Below are 24,827 nucleotides of genomic sequence, written 5' to 3'. Positions count from 1 at the left end.
CAAATGTGAATTTTGAAGATATTAAAACATTCAGATGTGCCCCCAGTTAGTTGCCTTTGGGCTCCTCTGGTCCTGTGGATAGGTAGCAGTGAACAGCCCCAGGCTAGAGGGTAAAGTGAGGACAGGCTTGAACATAGTGAACCAGTATCTGCACGGTTGAAGGCAGGGGTACAGAGCTGATGGACTCCTGCCTTCCAGAAGCCTATAGCCTGGTTCTCCCTGATGACAGAGCCAAAAGGAAACAGAGTAAGTCCCTTTAGCTTCTTACATGTTGTGGCCTTTAAGCCTCAATAGTGTATCAACTGAGCATTTGAGACCAGAAAAGTATTCTGTTTGAGTCCACAATATTTGAAGCAAAAAAAAAAAAAAAAAATCCCAATATTGTAATTTCATATGTAATCCATTGGTTTTCCTCAGCTGCCAGGTAAAAGTCCTTATAGGTATAAAAGATGAATGAGGCCAGATCATTCAATGGCATACAGTGGCATATTCACATATTTATTCATTCATTTACTCATATATTCATTCAATAAATATATCATCGATAGCATTTTTGACCTAAGGGAATGAGGCTACTTCATAATATATTCAGGTCAAGTTGGAGACCCTGATGCCAATCAGGATGTATTTTAACTTTCAGTCTCACTTATTTGAGATTAGGCTTCCTATTCTTGGAATACTAGGTAGGACAAGGGAACCAATAAATTCTGTAGTTTAGGAGGCGATTTGAAATTAAGTTATAAAGCAAAATAGGGGAATTCAAGACCAACTAGCAATAGTTTGAGAAATCTACTCCCCTCCTGACAAAAATGTCATGCCATGGAGCTATAATAAAGTAAGTATCCTTTTGTGGAGATGACTTTCTCTTTAGAAGGAGAAGTAGTCACAAAGAATTTTGTTGATCTCAAACCTAGTGATACAGTCACTCCAAACATGATCACATTTAAAGTGTATGTGGGGAGATGTGTGTATGTATCTTTCATTTCTGCTACTTTCTGCCTGTGTGACTGGACAAGTCACTTTCTCTTGATAGGATTCAGTTTCCTGAACTCTAGAAAGGATAGTTGAGCTGAATGATGTCAAAGGCCTCTTCCAGTATCCCTGTTCTTACAAGCATGATGTTTTTCTATTCCTAAGAAAATATGGGAGGAAAGGAAATATACTTAAAAGCTATAAGGAAAAGATAAATTTGTATTTTGGGGCAGAGTGTCATCCATGATATAACAATGGTACCATGCTATTTTCACTGAAATTGATATGTTGCATCATCCTGCCCATTTGGGCCCACATGTGTCCCTGGACAGTCATGCTATCCTTGGGCTAGGACCAGGTTAGTTGTTCCAGATTCAAGTCTCCCCTGCCTTCTGCTCTATAAAGAAAAAAATTACAACCTCCAAAGGGCAGTTTGTTTTTGTGGTTGCTCCTGAAGGTGGCATAGCCCCTTAGACCTAAGTAAATATTAAGCTAATTAAATTGGCTGAATTCAATTGTGGGAAAAGTTAGTATTAATTTCAGAAGATGGCCCCCTTGCCCTCTGGGAAAGAGTTTCATGTTCTTAGACAAACTTATTTTTAGATAAAATATTAGACCTCTTTTAAAGAAAATACAATTGTTTTTTTTTTTCCTTTTCTATTTTTTTTTAATTTTTATTTTTACTATATTTTACTTTACAATACTGCATTGGTTTTGCCATACATTGACATGAATCCGCCACGGGTGTACAAGAGTTCCCAATCCTGAACCCCCCTCCCACCTCTCACCCCATATCATCTCTCTGGATCATCCCCGTGCACCAGCCCCAAGCATCCCGTATCCTGTGTCAAACATAGACTGGCGATTTGCTTCTTACCTGATATTATACATGTTTCAATGCCATTCTCCCTAATCATCCCACCCTCTCCCTCTCCCACCGAGTCCAAAAGTCCGTTTTATACATCTGTGTCTCTTTTGCTGTCTCGCATACAGGGTTATCATTACCATCTTTCTAAATTCCATATATATGTGTTAATATACTGTATTGGTGTTTTTCTTTCTGGCTTGCTTCACTCTGTATAATCAGCTCCAGTTTCATCCATCTCATTAGAACTGATTCAAATGTATTCTTTTTAATGGCTGAGAAGAACTCCGTTGTGTATATGTACCACAGCTTTCTTATCCATTCATCTGCTGATGGACATCTAGGTTGCTTCCATGTCCTGGCTATTGTAAACAGTGCTTCAATGAACATTGGGGTGCATGTGTCTCTTTCAATTCTGGTTTCCTCAGTGTGTATGCCCAGCAGTGGGATTACTGGGTCATAAGGCAGTTCTATTTGCAATTTTTTAAGGAATCTCCACACTGTTCTCCATAGTGGCTGTACTAGTTTGCATTCCCACCAACAGTGTAAGAGGGTTCCCTTTTCTCCACACCCTCTCCAGCATTTATTGCTTGTAGACTTTTGGATCGCAGCCATTCTGACTGGTGTGAAATGGTACCTCATTGTGGCCTTGATTTGCATTTCTCTGCTAATGAGTGATGTTGAGCATCTTTTCATGTGTTTGTTAGCCATCCGTATGTCTTCTTTGGAGAAATGTCTATTTAGTTCTTTGGCCCATTTTTTGATTGGGTTGTTTATTTTTCTGTAAGTGAGCTGCATAAGTTGCTTGTATATTTTTGAGATTAGTTGTTTGTCAGTTGCTTCATTTGCTATTATTTTCTCCCATTCCGAAGGCAGAAATATAGATCAGTGGAACAAAATAGAAAGCCCAGAGATAAATCCACACACCTATGGACTCCTTATCTTCGACAAAGGAGGCAAGAATATACAATGGAGTAAAGACAATCTCTTTAACAAGTGGTACTGGGAAGACTGGTCAAACACTTGTAAAAGAATGAAACTAGATCACTTTCTAACACCACACACAAAAATAAACTCAAAATGGAGTAAAGATCTAAACCTAAGACCAGAAACTATAAAACTCCTAGGGGAGAATATAGGCAAAACACTCTCCGACATAAATCACAGCAGGATCCTCTATGATCCACCTCCCAGAATATTGGAAATAAAAGCAAAAATAAAAAAATGGGATCTAATTAAAATTAAAAGCTTCTGCACAACAAAGGAAACTATAAGCAACTGTTATTTTAAAATTTAGTACATTTAAAAAATCTCTATCTCTGGCTCTAATTGAGTTTAGGGAAATTCTCTTCCATGTCTTTAAATATTCTCCAGTTTCACAGAAATATAATGCAGAAGGCATGACTGACTGAGTCAGAAGCAACTAACCAAATAAGTAAATGAATAAATGCTTTATTCAACAGATTTATTAAGAACCTTCTGATACCCAGTGCCAGGAACGCAAATATCAATAGGACATGGTTCTTGTACTCTGTAAAGTCACAGAAAGCTAGAAGGACTGGGAGTTTCCTGGTATAGTCCCCAGCTTCTCTGAAAGGGAAGGACTATGGCACCAAATATCATCAATGTAATATTATTTTTAAAGAATTTGGGGAATGGCCATCATAAAAGGTACTTACATATATATAATATTCCTATCAACTGAAAATATATGCTTGTAAACATGGATTGACTTTGCCATTCATTTATAGATTTGCAAGGTGACTCTGCCAAAAGTTGTGCTTTCCAAAAGAACTTTTTTACACAGGTGGAAATTTCACTGATGTCCTATACGTTAACCATTAGCCACATGTGGTTGTTAAGTACTTGAAATGTGGCTAGTGTGAATAAGAAAATGAATTTATTAATTGTGTCTAATTTGATGGCTGGTGGCTGCCATGTTGGACAGAGCAATTTTAGATACTCTGCCCGTCACCAAAAGTGGCGCAATAGTGTTCACGCTGTGAAACAATAGACTTCCTAACACAGAACACAGAAAGGCATGCTTTCTGCTTAAGTAAGCCTTTCCTTGTATAAATTGAACTCTATTAAAAATTAACCATATGCAAGAAGTTAACTCAGATTAGTGCAATAATGTGCTTTAAACAATGAAATAATTATAAGAAGAAAGATTGAAAATACAAATACATAAATACCAACATTTAGTATGGTTCTATTTGCAGCAATTTCCAACTCTGTCCACTCCTAATCATCTAATCTAATAATTTTCCAAGCTTAAGTTAGACATGTCTTTGAATTCATCTTGATTTAAGCCTTTCTTTCGATAAAGCATCTGCCTGCAATGTGGGAGACCAGGGTTCGATTCCTGGGTCGGGAAGATCCCCTGGAGAAGGAAATGGCAATCCACTCCAGCACTCTTGCCTGGAAAATCCCATGGACAGAGGAGCCTGATAGGCTACAGTCTGTGGGGTCGCAAAGAGTTGGACACGACTGAGCGACTTCACTTTCACTTTCACTAAAATCCCTTTGGGAATTAGGGCCAGTTTCTGTTTTGGACCTCTCAGATGACCAGTCTTTGCTGGCAGCCTCTGCTTAGATGTTCCTTCCTCCCAAGTCAGCATCCTTTGCAGCACCTGGGAGCTTGAGACTAGTGAAGAATCCCAAGCCTCACCCAAACTCTTAAATCAGATTTCACATGTTAACCAGGTCCCATGGTGATTCCTAAGCACATTGAGTTTGAGAAGCTCTGTTCTATGGGTAAAGCCTTTCAACACTGCCTAAGACTTCCCTAAGAAAAGGAATTATGTAGCTATCTTTGCATTAAAGATTCTTTTTTTTAAAAAATTTTTCCAGTTTTATTTTGAAATTTTCCAACATATAGGAAATTTAGAAGAATTTTATAGCAAAACTTACCTGTATACCTACCACCTAGATGCCGTCGTTAATGTTTTACTCCACTGGCCTCATCATTCATCCTTCTTTCATGTCTGTGTCCTTGTACCTATCTATCAGTCCATCTTTTTTTTCTTTTTTGGGTGCATTTCAAAGACAACAGTGCACTTTCACCTAAATAAATACTACTGGTAAGTATATCATTTACTGGAGTTTGATATTTGTTTGTATTTTTTTTTCTCTTCTGAGGTAAAATTTTACACAATTAAATGTAAAAACAGTAAGCCTGTATTCTCTAAGTTTTGACAAATGAAATATACTTGCATCTAAATTTCTTACGTTCCCTTTCTTGGGTCTACCCCTTTCTCATAGTTTACAAAACAATCAAAAAAGAAGCAAAGGAAGCATGGACTGAGCACCAAGTTATCCACAGAAGAGCCTGTTCTTTTCCAGCCTGTCAGATGTTCCCCTCCTCTTTCCAGCCCTAGCTACTTCCCACCCCTTCACTCTATCTCATACCCAAAAAGGCCCATTTAAAATGGAATGAGATGGTTTATTCTACATTTGCTTTCGGTTCTGACTTGATGTGCCTGCTTTTAAGGCTTTTAAGACTTACAGCCCTCTTCCATACTAAGAACTTTCGAAATCTATGTAGACGTAGAGACTAATGATGTTTGGAAGTTAAATTGTAATATGATTTCCTCACTTGTAAGAAATTACATTTCTCCCCGTTTAATCTTTTGCCATTTCTTCCCTTTCTTCTCTAGTGTCTTTTAGTTTGAAGTCAAATTCATTTTCTGAAACCTCCCCCAAACTTCTGTGAGCTTATTAGTTTCTCGAACTCACACAGCCATCTAAAATCATGCTCTATTTCTCCTTCAGGAACTGATCTAGCCTGGGAGTGTGTAAGTCAGGCTCAGGCAGCCTGTGGGCCTAGAGGATGCTCTAACAGTAAGAGAATGAGGTTCTGATGAGGGAAGTTTCTCCCTCTCTCATCAGAACTCAGGATACAGGGACCCAGCATAACAACTGAAGGTTCTGTGCCTTTTTAGAGGCGTAGAAGAACAAAAGCACAATTAATTACATGCTTAATGTTCTGGGGATAACTTGAGCCTCCACCAATATCCATGTCTATACTAAGAATACTAACTCATAATATCTATTGAGTGCCCTATGACAACCCACTCCAGTTTTCTTAGGGGCTTTCCTGGTAAAGAATCTGGGCTCAGACGATAAAAAATCTGCCTGCAGTGCAAGAGACCTGGGTTCATTCCCCTATTAGGGAAGATTCCCTGGAGAAGGGAATGGCTATCCTCTCCAGCAGTATTCTGGTCTGGAGAATTCCATAGACAGGGGAGCCTGTCCATGGGGTCACAAAGAATCAGACACAATGGAGAGACTAACACTTTCAGTTTTTCAGTTTAGACCAGTGTCTTTATAAACATTCTCATCTCCATTTTAGAGATGAGAAAATGGAGACTCAAAGAGGTTAAGTGGTTTGCCCAAGATCAAACTGCTAGTCAGTGATTGAGCCAGGGTGTGGACCCAAGATGGTCTAACTACAAAGCTTCTGTTCTTCCCCTTTATCCAGACCGACCTTTGAAACCCTAGTCCTTAAACGCTTAATTGAGGTGGCAAGAACCTTACAGTAAGAGAATCCATTATGTTTCCTGATAATTTATATTTTGGGGCCAGGCTGAGGTGGGAAAGAGCTATAAGAACTCAGTTATGACTTTTCTGTTATATATCTTATCAGGGTAGGTAGCATCTAGAAGGCTTAAGATTGATTAGTTCTTTTATTAAAAATAAATCTAAAAATTATATAGAAAGTCCTTACCTGGATACAGCTTACTCTATAGCATACTGTGTCATATTTGGTTAGCCAGCTTAGCCAGGGATCCAGTTATCATACACAAGATGGAAGATGAGCATTGAGGAAACTGGGGCATTAACTATAGAAGTAACAGTTTTTCTAGATCAATAGAAAAGATAAGAGGGAGCCACCCTGCTTCATAGGGCCAGGACCTCTACCAAGTGTCCCTCTTTGTCAACACTTAATACTTGGCATTTTTAATAATTGAAATGAGTAAAAATTTTCAAAAATAAGTTAAATGAATAAGTGCAACAAAGTACATGGATAACAAGGATAACAAGCTTTATTCATCTATGGATGAATGAGGCTAAAAAATAGAAGAAAATAATGGCAAAGTATAAAGATCCAGGAAACAAGAGAAACATAATTAAGAAGAAAGTAGGCAATGAAAGGATAAAAATGGCCAGAGATGGAGAAAATTGCATGTGAAATGGCAAAATGAAGGTTTCAGGCAATTATGATACACAAGCAGTTAAAGAGAACAATTAAGACATAAAATAAGCTAGAATGAGTGGCTGAAATAAATAGCATCCACTGAGAACATACTTACAAAAATTATAAAACAGATCAAGTAGTAATAAAATAAGGAAGTGGTATAAAGCAGTAAATTAAAGAACAATTAAAAATCAATAAGAAGAGAAAATTAACAGACTAAAATGACATTTAATAATTGTATTAATAACTAACACTTACTGACTTCTTCCCATGTGTTAGGCATTTTAAATGCACTAGCTTATTTAATTCAAGCTTATTAAAATAATTAGGATATTTTAAAAATGTAAAACAAACAAAGTTTAGAGGATGGTAAAATCAAGTATCTCAACAACAGCAACAAAAATCTAAAGGTTGAAGAAACATGCCTACAGGTGTCAGTTTTCATTCTTTGTCTAGTTTAATTGTTTTTTTGCTGCTGAAAGTCACCAAGTATCTGCCCTGGTACTTCTCCAGATCACATTCTACAAGTGCCTGGGACTGTAAATGTTGGTTTTGTTTTTTTTTTTTTAACCCCCTTGTCCCTGTAAGCCTGGCCTTTCCTGGAAACAATTGCTGGTAGTTAAAATCCTCAAGCAGTAGAATCCATGGTCCAGAACCCGTGGCAAGGAGAAAGCATTCATCATCCTACTCAGCTTACAGGGTTTAGATGAGGATTATCTCCTCCCAGAAGTTCTTTCTAGTTCCTACGTAGTATTTACTTACTGCACGGGGCTTGGAATGGGAGTTCTGTTTTCTCTATTTTTAAAGAGACTCCAGAAATCTGGATTTGGGCAATATTTTCTCTATTTATTTTTTTCTTTAAATTTTTAATTTACATTGAAGTATAACTGATTAACAATGTTGTGTTAGTTTCAAGCATACAGCAAAGTGACTCAGTTATACACAAACATGTATCTATTCTTTCTCAAGTTTTTTTCCCCCCATTTACATTATTACAGATTATTAAGCAGAATTCCCCGTACTGTACAGGAGAGGCTTGTTGTTTATCATTTTATTTTTTTACCTTTATATTTTGTATTGGAGAATAGTCGATTCTTTACTTCCTCTCAGGCCTAGGTTTCTGAAGAGGATTCTAGTTTGGATTTCAGCCTGCAATCAGACCTAGTGCCTAGCAGTTCATAATGCCTGCTTTTTGCAGTGAACTACTTGAACCTATTGTCAAGAGGTTTTTCTTTATTTTTTTTCTTATTTTATTGTTTTAAATTAGTAACCAGCTTGTGGCTGGATTTTCTGTCTGTCTGGAACCACTAAATGTTTTTGTGTTTGTGGTCCAGAGTCTTCCCTTTAGAGAATGGTTTTCCTTCTTTTTATTTCTATTTATCACATCCTTGTACCCATTTTTACCTCCAACTTACATATATATCCTGTTACCCAATAATCTTTACGATTTCCCCTGAGAACTCTTTAAGGGGTGTGTTCAAAGACCAGATACCTGTTTCTGTTTCTTCTCTTCCTCATACTTTTCTCTGGGGCAGGTGTTGTCTCTGAGGACTTGAGCTGAATCTGCAATTCCTTCATTTATTTATTTAGTCATTTATTCATTCATTCACTCTGTAGATCAGCAGGCATTTGCTTGGAATTTATTATTAACCAGTTATTGCCGTGGCACTGGGGCACAACAGAAAACATAAAGCAGATCAAGTGCTTCTTCTCAAGCAGCTCTCCATCTCGTCCAAGTTAATTGCTATGTTTAACCTCCTTCCTTTGACCCTATTTTTGTAGAATGGGAAAAACAATTGATTAAGACTCTTCACAGGTAATTATATTTTGAGAGAGTTGTGAAATCACCTGCTAACGCTTTCTTCTCCAGGCAAAAGAGTCTCTCTTAACCTCTATCTTTTTTCCTCAGACCTAGATTAGACCATTAATTGCACTAGTCTTTTGTCCAATGAGCTCTGGAGGTTGGCCATGACCTTTCAAACATGGAAGATTAAGATCTAAATGAGATATGAACTTTCCTTCCTATGCTTTGTTTCAATTTTATATTTACTTTTTTATTACCAATACTTAATGTGGAAAATTTAGAGAATGCAAGAAAATCACTGTTAACTTTGTGCTTGGCAGCCTCCTAGCATCTTGTGTATAAGTATTGTTTTGTGTGGGTGTAGAAAAGTTAGGATCACATGGAACACATCATTTTGTAACCTACTTATTCTACTAAAAATATATTATGAATATTTTCCATATCATTAAACATTCTTCTCAAACATAAGTTTAATAGCTGCATAAGAGCTTGTTACTGGGAAAGTCCATAATTTATTTAATCAGTCTCTCCTGTAGAACATTTAAGCTTTTTTCTTTTTTTATCACTATTATTAATAACACCATGGTAAACATCATAGTACAGAAAATTCAGTGCATATTTTGCATTATTTCCTTGAACAAATTCTATGAAATGGAGTTGCTGGATCAAAGCATATGAAAAAATCTAAGGCCTTTGTGATGTACTGTAAACTTTTCTCCTGGAAATGCCTATTAATTTATCATTCCCACAAGCATTTTTGATCCTTTCCATTTCCTCATATTCTCAGTAACAATGTTTTAGCAGTCTTTCAGTCTTTGTCAATTATCACATTATATAATGGCATCTCATTTTTAGATTAATTTAATTTGTATCTCTGATTTACTAATGAGATTAAACATTTTTCATCTGTTAGTCTTTTATATGCATTCTTAAAATGTTCATATTTTTCTTATTCATTTCTAAGAACTTACATAGTTCAGTTCAGTCACTCAGTTCAGTTCAGTCATGTCTGACTCTTTGCAACCCCATGGACTGCAGCACACCAGGCTTCCCTGTCCTTCACCAACTCCTGGAGCTTGCTCAAACTCATGTTCATTGAGTCGGTGATGCCATCCAACCATCTCATCCTCTGTCATCCCCTTCTCCTCCTGCCTTCGACCTTTCCCAGCATCAGAGTCTCTCCCAGTGAAGTCAGTTCTTCACATCAGGTGGCCAAATAATTGAAGTTTCAGCTTCAGCATAAGTCCTTCCAATGAATATTCAGGACTCATTTCCTTTAGGATTGACTTGTTTGATCTCCTTGCAGTCCAAGGGACTCTCAAGTCTTCTCCAACAAAACAATTCAAAAGCATCAATTCTTTAGCACTTAACTTTCTTTATGGTCCAACTCTCACATCCATACATGACTACTGGGAAAACCATAGCTTTCACTACAAGGACCTTTGTCGGCAAAGTAATGTCTCTGCTTTTTAATATGCTGTCTAGGTTGGATATAGCTTTTCTTCCAAGGAGCAAGCATCTTTTAATTTCATGACTGCAGTTACCATCTGCAGTGATTTTGGAGTCCAAGAAGATAAAGTCTGTCACTGTTTCCATTGTTTTTCCGTCTATTTGCCATGAAGTGATGGGACCAGATAACATGATCTTTTGTTTTTTGAATGCTGAGCTTTAAGCTAGCTTTTTCACTCTCCCTTTTCACTTTCTTCAAGAGGCTCTTTAGATCCTCTGCTTTCTGCCATAAGGATGGGGTCATCTATATATATGAGATTAACTGATACTTCTCCCAGCAATCTTGATTCCAGGTTGTGCTTCTTCCAGCCCAGCATTTCTCATAATGTATTCTGCATATAAGTTAAATAAGCAGGGTGACAGTATACAGCCTTGATGGACTCCTTCCCCAATATGGAACTAGTCTGTTATTCCATGTTCAGTTCTAACTGTTGCTTCTTGACCTGCATACAGATTTCTCAGGAGTCTGGTATTCCCGTCTCTAAGAATTTTCCATACTCTGTTGTCATCCACGCAGTCAAAGGCTTTGGTGTAGTCAGTAAAGCAGAAGTAGATGTTTTCCTGGAACTCTCTTGCTTTTTCTATGATCCAGCAAATGTTGGCAGTTTGGTCTCTGGTTCCTCTGCTTTTTCTAAATCTATGTTGAACACCTGATAGTTCTCAGTTCATGTACTGTTGAAGTCTGGCTTGGAAAATTTTGAGCATTATTTTGCTAGCGTGTGAGATGAGTGCAATTGTATGGTAGTTTGAACGTTCTTTGGCATTGCCTTTCTTTGTGATTAGGATGAAAACTGACCTTTTCCAGTCCAATGGCCACTGCTGAGTTTTTCAAATTTGCTGGTATATTGAGTGCAGCACTTTTAACAGCATCATCTTTCAGGATTTGAAATAGCTCAGCTGGAATTCCATCACCTCCGCTAGCTTTGTTCTTAGTGATGCTTCCTAAGGCCCACTTGACTTTGCATTTCAGGATGTCTGGCTATAGGTGAATGATCACACCATCATGGTTATCTGGGTCAAGATCTTTTCCGTGTAGTTTTTCTATGTATTCTTGCCAGCTCTCCTTAATCTCTGCTGCTTCTATTAGGTCCATACTGTTTCTCTCTTTTATTGTGCCCATCTTTGCATGAAATGTTCCCTTGGTATCTCTAATTATCTTGAAGAGATCTCTAGTCTTTCCCCGTTCTGTTGTTTTCCTCTGTTTATTTGTATTGATCACTTAAGACTTTCTATTCTCTCCTTGCTATTCTTTGGAACTCTGCATTCAGATGGGTTTATCTTTCCTTTTCTCCTTTGCCTTTAGCTTCTCTTCTTTTCTCAGCTATTTGTAAGGCCCCTCAGACAACCATTTGCCTTTCTTTCTCTTGGGGTTAGTCTTGGTCACCACCTCCTGTACAATGTTACGAACCTCTGTCCATAGTTCATCAGGCACTCTTTATCTATCAGATCTAATCCCTTGAATCTGTTTGCCACTTCCACTGTATAATCGTAAGGGATTTCACTTAGGTCATATCCGAATGGTCTAGTGGTTTTCCCTACTTTCTTCAATTTAATTTGAATTTTGCAATAAGGAGTTCAAGATCTGAGCCATAGTCAACTCCCGATCTTGTTTTTGCTGACTGTATAGAGCTCCTCCATCTTTGGCTGCAAAGAATATAATCAGTCTGATTTTGGTATTGACTATCTGGTGATGTCCATGTGTCGAGTGTGTTGTTGGAAGAGGGTGTTTGCTATGATCAGTGCATTCTCCTGGCGAAACTCTGTTAGTCTTTGCCCTGCTTCATCTTGTACTTCAAGGCCAAACTTGCCTGGTACTCCAGGTATCTCTTGACTTCCTACTTTTGCATTCTAGTCCCCTATGATGAAAAAGACAACTGTTTTTGGTGTTGGTTCTAGAATGTCTTGTAGGTCTTCATAGAACCATTCAACTTCAGCTTCTTCGGCATTAGTGGTTTGGGCATAGACTTGGATTGCTGTGATATTGAATGGTTTGCCTTGGAAACGAACAGAGATCATTCTGTCGTTTTTGAGATTGCACCTAAATATTGCATTTCGGACTCTTCTGTTGACAATGAGGGCTACTCCATTTCTTCTAAGAGATTTTTGCCCACAGTAGTAGATGTAATGGTCATCTGAATTAAATTTGCCCATTTCCATCCATTTTAGCTCACTAATTTCTAAAATGTCGATGTTCACTCTTGCCATCTCATTCCATTACTTCCAATTTACCTTGATTCATGGACCTGAGAGTCCAGGTTCCTGTGCAATATTGTTCTTTACAGCATTGGACTTTACTTCCATCTCCAGTCACATTCACCACTGCACGTTTTTTTCACTTTGGCTCCATCTCTTCATTCTTTCTGGAGCTATTTCTCCACTCGTCTCCAGTAGCATATTGGGCACCTACTGACCTTGAAAGTTCATCTTGCAGTGTCATATCTTTTTGCCTTTCATACTGTTCATGGGGTGCTCAAGGCAGGAATACTGAAGTGGTTTGCCATTCTCTTCTCCAGTGGACCACATTTTGTCAGAACTCTCCACCATGACCCATCCATCTTGGGTGGCCCTACATGGCAGGGCTCATTGTTTCATTGAGTTAGACAAGGCTGTGATCCAAGTGATCGTTTGGTTAGTTTCCTGTGATTTTGGTTTTCATCCTGTCTGCCCTCTGATGGATAAGAATAAGAGACTTGTGGAAGCTTCCTGATGGGAGAGACTGGCTGTGGGGGAATCCGGTTTTGTTCTGATGGGCAGGGCCATGCTCAGTAAATCTTTAATGCAGTTTTCTATTAATGGGCATGGCTGTGTTCCCTTTCTGTTATTTGGCCTGAGGCCTAACTATACTAGGAGTAATGGCGGTAATGGCAACCTCCGTCAAAAGGACTTTCTCGTGCACTGTTTTATTCAGTGCCCCTGACCCCGCAGTAGACTGCTGTTGACCCACGCCTCTGCTGGAGACTCCTGGACACTCATAGGCAAGTCTGGCTCAGTCTCTTGTGTGGTCACTGCTCCTTTCTCCTGGGTCCTGGTGTGCACGAGGTTTTGTTTGTGCCCTCCAAGAGTCTGTTACCCCAATTCTGTGGAAGTTCTGTAATCAAATCCCACTGGCCTCCAAAGTCAAGTTCCCTGGGAGTTTCAGTCCCTTTGCCAGATCCCCAGGTTGTGGGTCCTAAAACTTTCTTAACAGTATGAGAATTTCTTTGGTATAATTGTTCTGCAGTTTGTGGGTAGTCTGTTTGGTGACTCTGCTGCTGCTGCTGCTGCTAAGTCGCTTCAGTCGTGTCCGACTCTGTGTGACCCCATAGACGGCAGCCCACCAGGCTCCCCCGTCCCTGGGAATGGGGGGTCTAATGGTGACCTCCTCCCAAGAGAGCTTATGCCACACGCTGCGTGTCCCAAGTCTGCTGCAGCGAGAACCCCTGTCTGCATGGCCTGCCACTACTCACCCACGCCTCCAAAGGAGATACTCAAACACTCAGAGGCTTACATAACAAGGATATAATTCCATTTCTCAGTCGGTCAGTATTTAGAAAATAGAGAAAATTTTGTTTCTCAACAGAGGAGGATGCATGAGGAATAAGGCCCCAGGTCTCATTCTGTCTGTTTCTGTGGAAAGTTCTTCAGAGTGAAAGCTGGATAGTTACCCTAGGAAAACTAAGTGATCTTAAAAGAAATCTGAATGCTGCAAACTGAATTAGCATGACATTTTCTGTATTTCTAGTGTATGGGAAAACTCAGGACTATAAAATAGAAATCAATAGTTGTCCAAAAGAACCTAGAGATACATTAGTCTGTCAAAACTTTCCTTGAAGATTTATCCCATGTTTAGTATTCCCCTAAGAATTAGGAGTTGCCCAATAAGTCATTGACTAGTTTATAGCCAGGTGGAAGAAATAAAGCTACATATAATTTAAAAGCTTACTTATGACTTTAGCTAAACTTAAGTCTGAAAAATGGTCTTTTGAGTGACTAGATGTTTTCTCATATTTTGGAGCCTCTATCTGTCTCCTTGCATCTTCTTTTACCATCTGAAAGGCAGCACATTCTTCTAGATGATTGAATTTTGACATTTCACCATCATCAGTCCCCTTGTCTGCCTTTCTCATTCCCTGGCAGAACACATACAGAAAAGCCAAGTCAGACTCCTGAGCCCGCTGCACAGCTGGAAGATTTCCGCTGCACAGATTGCTGGGACAATCTAAAAGGGAAAAAAAATTAAAATTTAAAAAACATCCCACTTTTATACTTGGATGAGAATCTCAGAATGAAAGAGATTATCCGCCAGCATCCACTGAAGATATCTGGGGTGGTGTCAAAATAATTCATTCTTGAATATGCAGTTTCCAAGCACTTGCCCTCATTTTGGAGGTAAATAGAATTCTCAAAACAACAGGATCATCCCCTAAATAAAGCACAGTGGAGCCTCATTCCCCTTTCTAGCACATTGCCCTCAACATTCTCTGTCTGCCTTTCCCCTGCTACTTCCCAGCATCCCACCCTACCCCCATCCTTCTGTTAGCTGTAATGACCCTGCAAACACTAAATGGCATTTGAGTGCATTAAGCAGCAGACTCTCCGGTGACATGGCAATTATGGCTCTGAAATAGATTTGGTGCGTCACGGAAGATAAGGGTTTTGAAAGTTTCTGTTGTGATTATAGCCTGTAACTCCCACAAATAATAGGCTTCAAAATAAGAGGCTGCCAACGGAGCCTTTGTGGCTTTGTCTCAGTGATGGCACGTAAATTGCTATTAATGTCCTAAGTGTACTTGAATATGCCAGTCTTTGGGATGTGAAGTTGGCTCGGTGTCTCTCTTTACGCAGCATGTCATTGTTGGTCTGATAATCTGGGGTAATTGCTGTCTCTTGGATGGTCAGGAAAGTGTAAGAGGCTTTAGCTTCCTGCGTGATGGTAAATATCCTCGAGGTTTACACCACGAGTTATGTCTGTTTCATAGCGAGCCACCGTTTGTTGTTCAGGTGTGTATACAGTCCCTGTGAGTGCCCTGAGTAGATAACAGCCTTTCAACAAAGCCAGGGCAAAATCAAAGGTTATGAAAATAAAATGAAGAATCTGGGGCTGTCTGTATCAGCCAATCAGTTAATTTATACTGAGAGTAAAAAAAAAAAATCCTTCATTTGAATTTTTCATATTTGGCTATATGAGTAAATATAATTATCTGTTGTCTTAATAGAGCTATACTTCTCCAGCATCTGCAGTATTTCTCTGTGTGTATGCACAGTTTTAGGTGCTATAAGTATTTTCTGAACATGTATTAGCGCTACATCAATATGATAAAGTGTGTGGAAGTTTTCCATGTTTTTGTACAGTTTGTAGATGTGTATAAGTGTGTGTGTGTGTTGATTTTGTAGATCTGGGCGTAGAGGATGTTTATTCAGATATAAATATCTTTCTGCACAAAGACACTTCTATTTAGCTAAAGCAAGCTGAGCTTATTTTTCTTTGTCTCTAAAAAGTTAAATAAAATAAATTTGCAGTTTTCACTTCCTGTGTATGCATTTAACCTAAGGATCCCCTAAGTCTGTGAGACATGGAAGTGTTGTATATAACTGTCCTATTTGCACTTCAGAGAGAAACCGCAAAGCATCCCAGCCTTAAACTTGGAAATGTATACTACCTCATAGCCTGTACAAGCTATGGAAGGTTCAATCCAGACCGTCCTCTGTGTCTCAAGCACCTTACGTGGCAGTGTTAATTCTGGGCCTTCACAACTGATGAATTAGAAAAGGGTGAAACTCGGGAGGTGCCAAAATAGATCTTGATCTGAGTTGACATACACGTCATTTCCGTCGTGTGTCGCTGGCTTCTGGCAGAATGGTGCACTGTAATGGTGCTGCAGTTTTGCAGTTGGCTTTTGATTGAGTGCCCTTGAGAGCATGCTGCAAAAGGTTAGACATAATGATTTGCACTAAAAGAGCTCACAATCATACCAAACAAACTTGGTTTGGGGTTCCCATCTTACTATAGGTCTAAGCTCAGGAGCTGACATCACCAGTGGACGACATAATGTATAAACTAGAGAGATAGCAGGACACACGGTGCTTTCTCAGAAGTATGACCCCAGAAGAATAGAGTTTGTCTTGTTCAAAACCAAGTTTGTTAAGGTAGGTTGAGGCTTTGGAGTAGAAGGTGGTAGAATCGCCTGAAAGACTTCTTTGAGGCTGGTCTTGTGGATCATAGGTTCTATCACCTTGAGAAACAGCACGAGGATTCCCCGAAGGTGAACTTAAGAGCGTGAGTCGTCTGCCTTCAGCCCTGAGATTGGTAGCAGCCATGCTCTACATGTAATACACCACAAGCTTTTGAAACTTGAAATGTCCAAAAGCTATGGCATATAGTGGTGGTGAAGTTTGGCAAATTCTTGTTTCTGAGTCCTAGGTTTCTGACTTGAGAGGTAAGAATAGGAGTTTGCACTGACTTGTGTCCTATTATGTATTCATCAAGCAAAGTAAGAGAATTACCATTAGGATTCCTGCATAATTACAAAGTCAGCATGGGCACCAGCAGCCAGACAGACTTGTAGTCACAGGGATAGGCCCCAAAGGAAGCTTTCATTTTTCTATTCATTCAACTCAAGTACTTAATTGAGCAGCTGCATGGTCAGGCATGATCCTTGTCTTCTAATGGCTTGTGGCTAATGATTTATCATCTCTCTGAGGATTAAAATCAAAGCCCTTCACTGTCCTGCAGACTTTGACATGAACAACCCATCCCATTCTCCAGCCCCACCCTGGTGCGCTCACCACTCTACTCCTCTGCCCCCCTCTTTCTGATCTTCTTCAGGTCCTCAGAGCCCTTGGACAGGTTTCTTCTTCTGCCTGGAGGGTTCTGTGTCCCGGCTCTCTACTTGTCTGTTTTCTGTTCACTTTTAGGTTGACTTTTCAGAAGCCCCAACCTCAGATCCCTGCTGTTCCCTCTCACAGCACTTATTACTACCTGGAATCTGTGTTGTTTTGACGATGTATTGAATGTCTTATTTCCCACAAGACAGCAAGCCTCATGAGAGCAGACACCACATCTTTTAAAAATGTGTTGTATCTACCATCGTATGCCTAGTACATAGTATGAGGTGGGCACTGAATGCTTATTTGTAGAACTTAAGAATTAAAGGATTGCAGTGAATAAGATCTGGTGCTTACCAAGAGCTGCATGTGGTTAAATGTCAACATGAACAGTCAAAAAGTCAGTCATACTGGAATTTAGAGAAGTTGGTGAGGGTTCACCTTGCAACAACTTGCAGAAAGGAGGCAGTGCTCAGGCCGGGCCATGAAAGAAGATATGGGTTCCTAGAGACCAGAGGAAGGGGTGGGCAAAGGCACAGAACCGCTCAGTTGGCTCCACTATAGAGTAAGAAGCAGTCTCACTTTGGCGATGGGAACTCTCTTATTTCTTCAGAGCCGCTCAGACTGCTAATGTTGGTTCTCTTCCAGGTTATTTGTTCTCTACCAGGAATGGCTGATGACACTGCTCAACTTTCTTAACTTGTAGATTTTCACAGCAAAATCTCAGGGCTCAAGAGGCTTTGGTGGGAATCAGACTAGCATGGGGTATGGTGGTATCACTTGGATGTAAGGTCACCAGGGACTGACCTAGTGGTGAGTGGCAGTCAGAGAGAATACCCCCACCTGGCAGAGGGCCATGGAAACAGGAATCCTAAAGCCAGTGGCATGGGATAATTCAGGCAGAAGATTGGCTGTGGGGAAATGTGATGAGGCAATTGGTGGGCTTAAGTTCCAGAGCAGGTTTTCATTTGCAAGAGCAAGTTACTTCCTCATTCTTTTTTTAATTGAAGCATAGTTGATTTACAGTGTTGCGTTGGTTTCAGATGTATAGCAAAGTGATTTCATTATATGTGTGTGTGTGTATATATATAAATTTTTCAGATTCTTTTTCCATATAACTTAATACAAAATATTGAGTATAGTTCTGTGTGCTATACAGTAGGTCCTTGTTGTTTATCTGTTTTTTATATAGTAGTGTGTGTATCGGAGAAGGCGATGGCACCCCACTCCAGTACTCTTGCCTGGAGAATCCCATGGACAGAAGAGCCTGGTGGGCTACAGTCCATGGGGTCGCTAAGAGTTGGACACGACTGAGCGACTTCACTTTCACTTTCCACTTTCATGCATTGGAGAAGGAAATGGCAACCCACTCCAGTGTTCTTGCCTGGAGAATCCCAGGGACGGGGGAGCCTGGTGGGCTGCCATCTATGGGGTTGCACAGAGTCGGACATGACTGAAGCAACTTAGCAGCAGCAGCAGTGTGTGTATATCACTACTTCATTCTTAAATGAACTGCGATAAATAGGAAACTTAAGCAGAAGCTGATTAGCTTGACAGAGGTGGTCGCAGCCACCGGGAAGACTCCCTGTATGAAGATGCAGGTGCAAAAGGTCAAAGCAAGAAAAACAGCACAATTGTTCTGGCTCAACTAGGCTAGAATGCGAATTGATTGGCTGATAGTACATGTTCTTCCCAGATAGGGTTGCCCAGATTTACCAAATGAAAATACTGCATGGGACATACTCACAGTAAAAAGTTATTTGCTGTTTATCTAAAATTCAAATTTAACAGAGCATCCTGTATTTTATCTGGCAACTCCATTCCCAGGTCCCAGGGTAGAAGCTGAAGCTGCATGTGGGTCTCAGGCCTGGAGAGACTAGAGATGGGCAAACCCTACAGGCCACTTAGGGACTGTATCTGTTCTGTGCCTTTTTCTGATTCCCAGGATGCCTGAGGTGACTACGAGACTTTAAGGTAGGACATTGTCCTATTCCTTGTGCCTAGTGGAGAACACTCCTTGTTGAGATGGAATTGCAATAGGCAGGATCTAGTGTCTTTCTCAACTGCTCTCCCCCAAAAGAAAACAGAACAATATAAATATGAATCATAGTTATTTGTTTGGGAAAAGTATGAAGTGCCTGATCTCCTTGATGCCTACTTATTAGCAAGAGAAAAGTCCACTTTCTAGATGTCAAAGCTACCTTGAACCCTGGTGCTACCTCTGCTCTGCGTCTTGAATAGTTTCTAGGTGTACACAGCTCCTTACACATAGTTAAACTGATCTGTGGAGGTACAGACACCCTACTGTCTGTCCACACCCATGGTGGAGGATGGATGTTACAGTGCCTTTAAAGGTTTATTTACTTCTTAGGTTCCTCCAAGAGATCGTTATTAAAATCTGTACTGTGTCAAGCACTGTGGTAAGCACTTTAGCATCAAAGATAAACTTCATAGCCCTGTTCTCATGGTCTAGTAGGGGAGTGAGCCTTGTGAAAGGATGAATGCAGTATGGCATGACAGTTGCTGTGCAATTCCAGGGTGCCTGCCAGGACTTGTAGGCAAAGGAGAAGTTGCCGGGGGTCAGTACAGGTGCAAGGATACTTAACCTCAATCTTGAGAAACAGTCAAGAAGAGAGTAGCTCGAAAATAGATGAGTGGGGCACCACATTCAAGGGAAAGGAAACAGGCATGAAATGATAGCTCTGTTGTGGGAATGTCTAAGTAGACTGATATATTGGAATATTAAGCATGAGCATTGAGTTGGAGAGTCAGCAACGTCAAGGACATGGTAGACCTAATAAGGACATTGAACCTCATCTTGATACCAGTAGGAAGCCATTGAAGGTTTAAACAGAGAGGTGACATGATCAGAACTACGTTTTTGAAAGATCATGCTGCTCGGGCAACTGGAGAGAGGATTGGAGGGGTGGCGGAATAGGCATGGATCTGTTTACTGTTGTGAAATTTCCCAGGGAAATTTTGAATCCTCTGTCCCCTGGGGGGCTTTCCAATAGCATCTTTTCATCCCAGAGCATTCGTTGGTAAGTGCTCATGGTATAATCTTGGGGAAAGTTGATGCATATTGGGAAAACGTAGTCCTATCTTGATGGACCAGTGTTGGATCTAGGGTATGACTCCACTGTGTGAGCTGATGTCTCCCCTGATAAGTGGTGACTCTGTGTGTGTGTGTGTGTGTGTGTGTGTGTGTGTGTGGTGGGTGGGTGGGTGTGTGTAGAGGGGGTTGGGGGGGAGGGTGCATCCATGTCTCTGTTTTTCTTCCTGGCCGGCCCTAGCAGGGCCAGGGTGATTGCGGACCTGGAGCACATCCACCTCCTCACCCACGCTGAAGGCATTGCTGTTGATGGCACTTGGCCCATATGCAGATCGAGCTCGCCTCGGTGCTGACATCAGCCGGTTTGTGGCACCTCAGCGTATTTCTGGGTTGCAAATGAGAGTTTCTTAGTGCCGGACTCACTTGGGCTGTCACATCAGGTGATGAATTCTCTGCATCAACTGAGTGCTGCTAAGATAAGCTCAGAGGAAGAGCAGGAAAAAGCGGAGGATGGGACCAGTGGCTCTCAGCCCAACAGCCGCTACTCTGGGCTACCAGCAGTACTGGCTCCACAACAATGGGGGAGAGGCAGGTGGCCCTCTGAGTTCTGACTCAGGGATGGTGTCAGAGGAAAGGAAAGTCAGGCCCTCAACGGCAGTTCTGTGCTCTTGTGAATGTGTGGGTTTTGCCACCCACCATTCCTCCCTCCCCTTCTCCATCACTAGCTTCCTCTGCCTCCTTCGACAGGAGTGCTTTGCCTAATGGATGCATTAGATGGGGTTCTGGGAAAACTTGGTGTCTATCAAATTAGGTGCCAAACTCATTAGGATAGAGCATAGAGTAGTCATTTTTGTTCCTAAAATGATTTGTTCCCAAATACCTTGAATTTGTGTTTTGAAAGTCCGGATTTTCTTAACTAGAAAATTTGCTGCAAGTTTGTCCTAATTTAATATTCCATTAGCCTCCTCTCCCATGATGTTCCAGGTTGAGCCTGCTGCTGACTTAGGCTTCCCCCAGTAGAATTAAAAGATACATCAAGTCTTTTTACCCAAGTCACAGGCTACGGAATTAACCTGAAGAACTGGGTGTGAATGCGAACTCTCTCCCATTAGAGGTTTTGGGATAAAAAGGGCATATTTGGCTTTGCAGATTCCTGTCCCTGTCACCCATGAGGGTGGTTTCTGACATCAGCATTTTACAAAGTGAGTGTATCCATTTAAAGGCTAGTTTGCATCAGAGAGTGAAGGAGGAATTTAGGTGCAGAAGAAAAATTGAAGTGAAAGTCTTATTTTCCCACCCCCATCCACCCCATGTTCGTTAATGAGACCATCTTCCAATCTCACTGTGCCCAGAGATAAATAAACCCACAAAGGCGGGTTTCCTACTTAATATTCACCCACAGTGGAGGAAGAGGAAAGAAATTGCTCCCCGGGGTTAACGTGGCAGAAAGCGAGGTCAGCTGTTTCCCAAGACGGTGCAGCCTCTGAATGTCTTACATTAAAGCCGGAATGATACAGCTGAGGCAGCCAAAGTGATTTATGGAAAACCCAGTTAGGGTAGGTTTGCTCGCAGTTTCTGATCTCATGGAGGTTTTAACTGCAGTAGCAGATGATATACCATGGTAGAAAGCACCTTCAGAGAGAGACAAGCATCCTTCAGCATTTCCCTGTGTGAGACTCGTTCGTTTTAAAAAGTACTTTCACTCATCTAACTTGAAACTCATAGGCTACAGTGTCCTGAATTTGGCAAGAAGTTGAGGATCATAGCTGATACCCTGGGGTAGGTTGATCTGGGACTCCAAGCCCCCTAGTCCATTAAATCCCTGAGTCCTGGGCACACTGGAGCTGTTGATCACCCCATCTGAGGTGTGTGTGTGTACATATGTGTCTATATCTTTGTGTTTGTGAATGGAGGGAGAGTGAAAAAATGACAGATAAAGAGATTCATTTTATTTCTTTATTTTTAATAAGGATTTTTAAGATCTTACATATTTTTTTTTTTTACCAGACCAACTCTCATAGTTAAAATGCTAGTTTTGGTATCAGCCTGAACTAATTCCTGTCTCCACCATCTGTGAGTTTTCTGTCCCCTCTGGCATCCTGTGCACTGGTCTGAGAAAACAGAACTTTTGAAGAAAAGAGATCGAATGTCTGCTGTTTGAGTTATTTCAACTCAGAGATGACTCGAAAAGAAGTCTGCTAGAACCTTCCGGTCAATACACTGTGCTTTGCTAATTCCCTCCTAATGAAACACCATGGAGTTCATTTTCTTTACTAATGGCTTCATTTGGGGCACTACTTATTGTTATTTTAAGGAATTATAGTACGACTCAATAATAGCCATGGTGGTTATTTGTGAGCAATGTAATGACATGTCTTTGTGCCACATGCTGCTGCTGGTGCTAAGTTGCTTCAGTTGTGTCCGACTCTGTGCGACCCCATAGACGGTAGCCCACCAGGCTCCCCGGTCCCTGGGATTCTCCAGGCAAGAACCCTGGAGTGGGCTGCCGTTTCCTTCTCCAGTGCAGTGCCACATGCTAGATCATGGATATTTGCTGATGTAGAGAGCTCCCTCCCCTGCTTGTCTCATACCAGGTGGAGTCTAAAATACATGACTTTTATCTTCTTTACAAGCACCTGACTCTCTGCCTTATGGTGATGTACTTATGGAGCCCCTGGCATGTCTCCTAAAATTCCACGCTACCTGGTGGCTCAGCTGGGAAAGCGTCTGCCTGCAATGCGGGAGACCCGGGTTTGATCCCTGGGTCAGGCAGATCTCCTGGAGAAGGAAATGGCACCCCACTCCGATATTCTTGCCTAGAAAATCCCATAGATGGAGGAGCCTGGTGGGCTACAGTCCATGGGGTTGCAAAGAGCCAGACACGACTGAGCGACTTCACTTTCACTTTCAACAGACACAGATACACACACACACACACACACACACACACACACACTTCCATCTATTTAACTAGTTAATTAATTTATCTATCTATCTCATAAATATACTAAAAAATTGTTAGGACATATGTCAAAATGCTGAGAGTAATTATCTCTGGATTATGGCCATGGTACACTTTGTTTTTCTACAATTTTCCTATTTTCAAATATTATATTGCATGTGCAATTATTTGCAAACATTATATAAGCATATTTTACTTTTATTGGAAATGGCAACCCATTCCAGTCTTCTTGCCTTGAGAATCCCAGGGATGAGGGAGCCTGGTGGGCTGCCGTCTGTGGGGTCACATACAGTCGGACACAACTGAAGCGACTTAGCAGCAGCAACTTAGCATTTTACTTTTATCATTCGAAACGATAAATGATGCTAAAGGATTTTCTTCATGGAAAAAATAAATGTAACTGCTATTGTCATTCAGCCAAAAATGGTACCAAAAGAACATGTGTATTCTTGGTTGAGAGAGGATGCTAAGATATTGTTGCTGCTGTGACCAACCTGAATGAGGAAATTGAATTAACTCTGTCCTTGATTATGATCATACTGATCAGATTCTGAGTCTTGGATCCCAAAAGGTAGCAAAACCTCCTGTTCTAAGAGAAAGAATCCTTATTGTTCTCTTTCTGATCTCTCTTTCACAAACAGCAGGGGAAATGTCCTCCAACAGAGAGGGGCAGTGGGAAGAGCTGCCTGACTCAGTGGTTTGGAGATGGAGGTTTGAACTTGAGAGCAGGTATTCATTGATCCAAGACTGAAGGAATGTGTTCTTGGCATTGCCCAGGACCTTTTGCCCTCTTGGTGTCCAGATCTGCTCTTATAGTGAGGTGTGGGAAAAAAATTGTACCCTCGTGTTGAAGTAACTGGTGGGAACTGCTTTGATTTAAAAGCCTTGGTTTTCCTGGGAAAATTGGAGCATGATTTGGGTGAACTAATAATAGAAGGAGCCAAATAGATGGAAAGGGCAGAGAAAAAGGAGTCTGGTTCAAAGGTTAGGAAGCCTGTGTCCTATCAGTTGTAATCTAGAAGCTCGATTTTTACTTACACCTGTGCTTTTTTATGAATGAAATGTGAATGGATGTTTGCCAGGATCTATTAAGTGCCAACCATGCTCCTAAGTATTGTGGATTATGCTGGAGTAGAAACCATGGTCTGTCCCAAATGGCAATAATAACACCTACCCCAGGTACCCCATGTACTTGAGGGAATAAAAGAAGAAGGTACAATAAAAATAATTTACGTGCCTAAAACCTGGTCTGTTCGGTATTAACATTTCCAGTGTCAAGGGTCTGTTAACTCCAAAGAAACACAGTGATTGGGGAAAAGAGGCCTTTTAGCACACTTGTGGTTCAATGCTTTAAAATATATAAGCAGTCATGAATTAACCACTATAGCAAATCATTGTTTAGCTATTTAATGGTGGGATATTTTTTAAAGGAGTGGTCATTAAAACAAATCCTTTTGGAACAATATTACTGTTTTAATGCATCTGGATTTAGAGTCTTAGAAGGAAGATCTACACGTATAGATCAAAGTTATAGCTTCCTGTGTCACCACCTTTTAGATATAGTCATACAGACCAGTCCCTATGGTGTTGACACCATTGTTTTACCTGTTTGATTCATCTCATCACCCTCTGTACTTTTTAAGGCTTACCTCAGAGAGT

At 40.7% G+C, this 24,827-nt stretch overlaps 1 protein-coding gene across 3 annotated transcripts in view; it reads left to right on the top strand.

Annotated features, from left to right (window-relative positions):
* Positions 1-24,827, top strand: part of PBX1 (PBX homeobox 1) — a 334,001-nt gene that overhangs the window by 268,371 nt on the left and 40,803 nt on the right. The window lies entirely within an intron of this gene.

Source organism: Budorcas taxicolor, chromosome 3, assembly GCF_023091745.1.
Source record: "Budorcas taxicolor isolate Tak-1 chromosome 3, Takin1.1, whole genome shotgun sequence".
NCBI lineage: Eukaryota > Metazoa > Chordata > Mammalia > Artiodactyla > Bovidae > Budorcas > Budorcas taxicolor.
The sequence above is the reverse complement of the archived record's forward strand: the minus strand, read 5'-3'. Positions and strand labels throughout refer to the sequence as shown.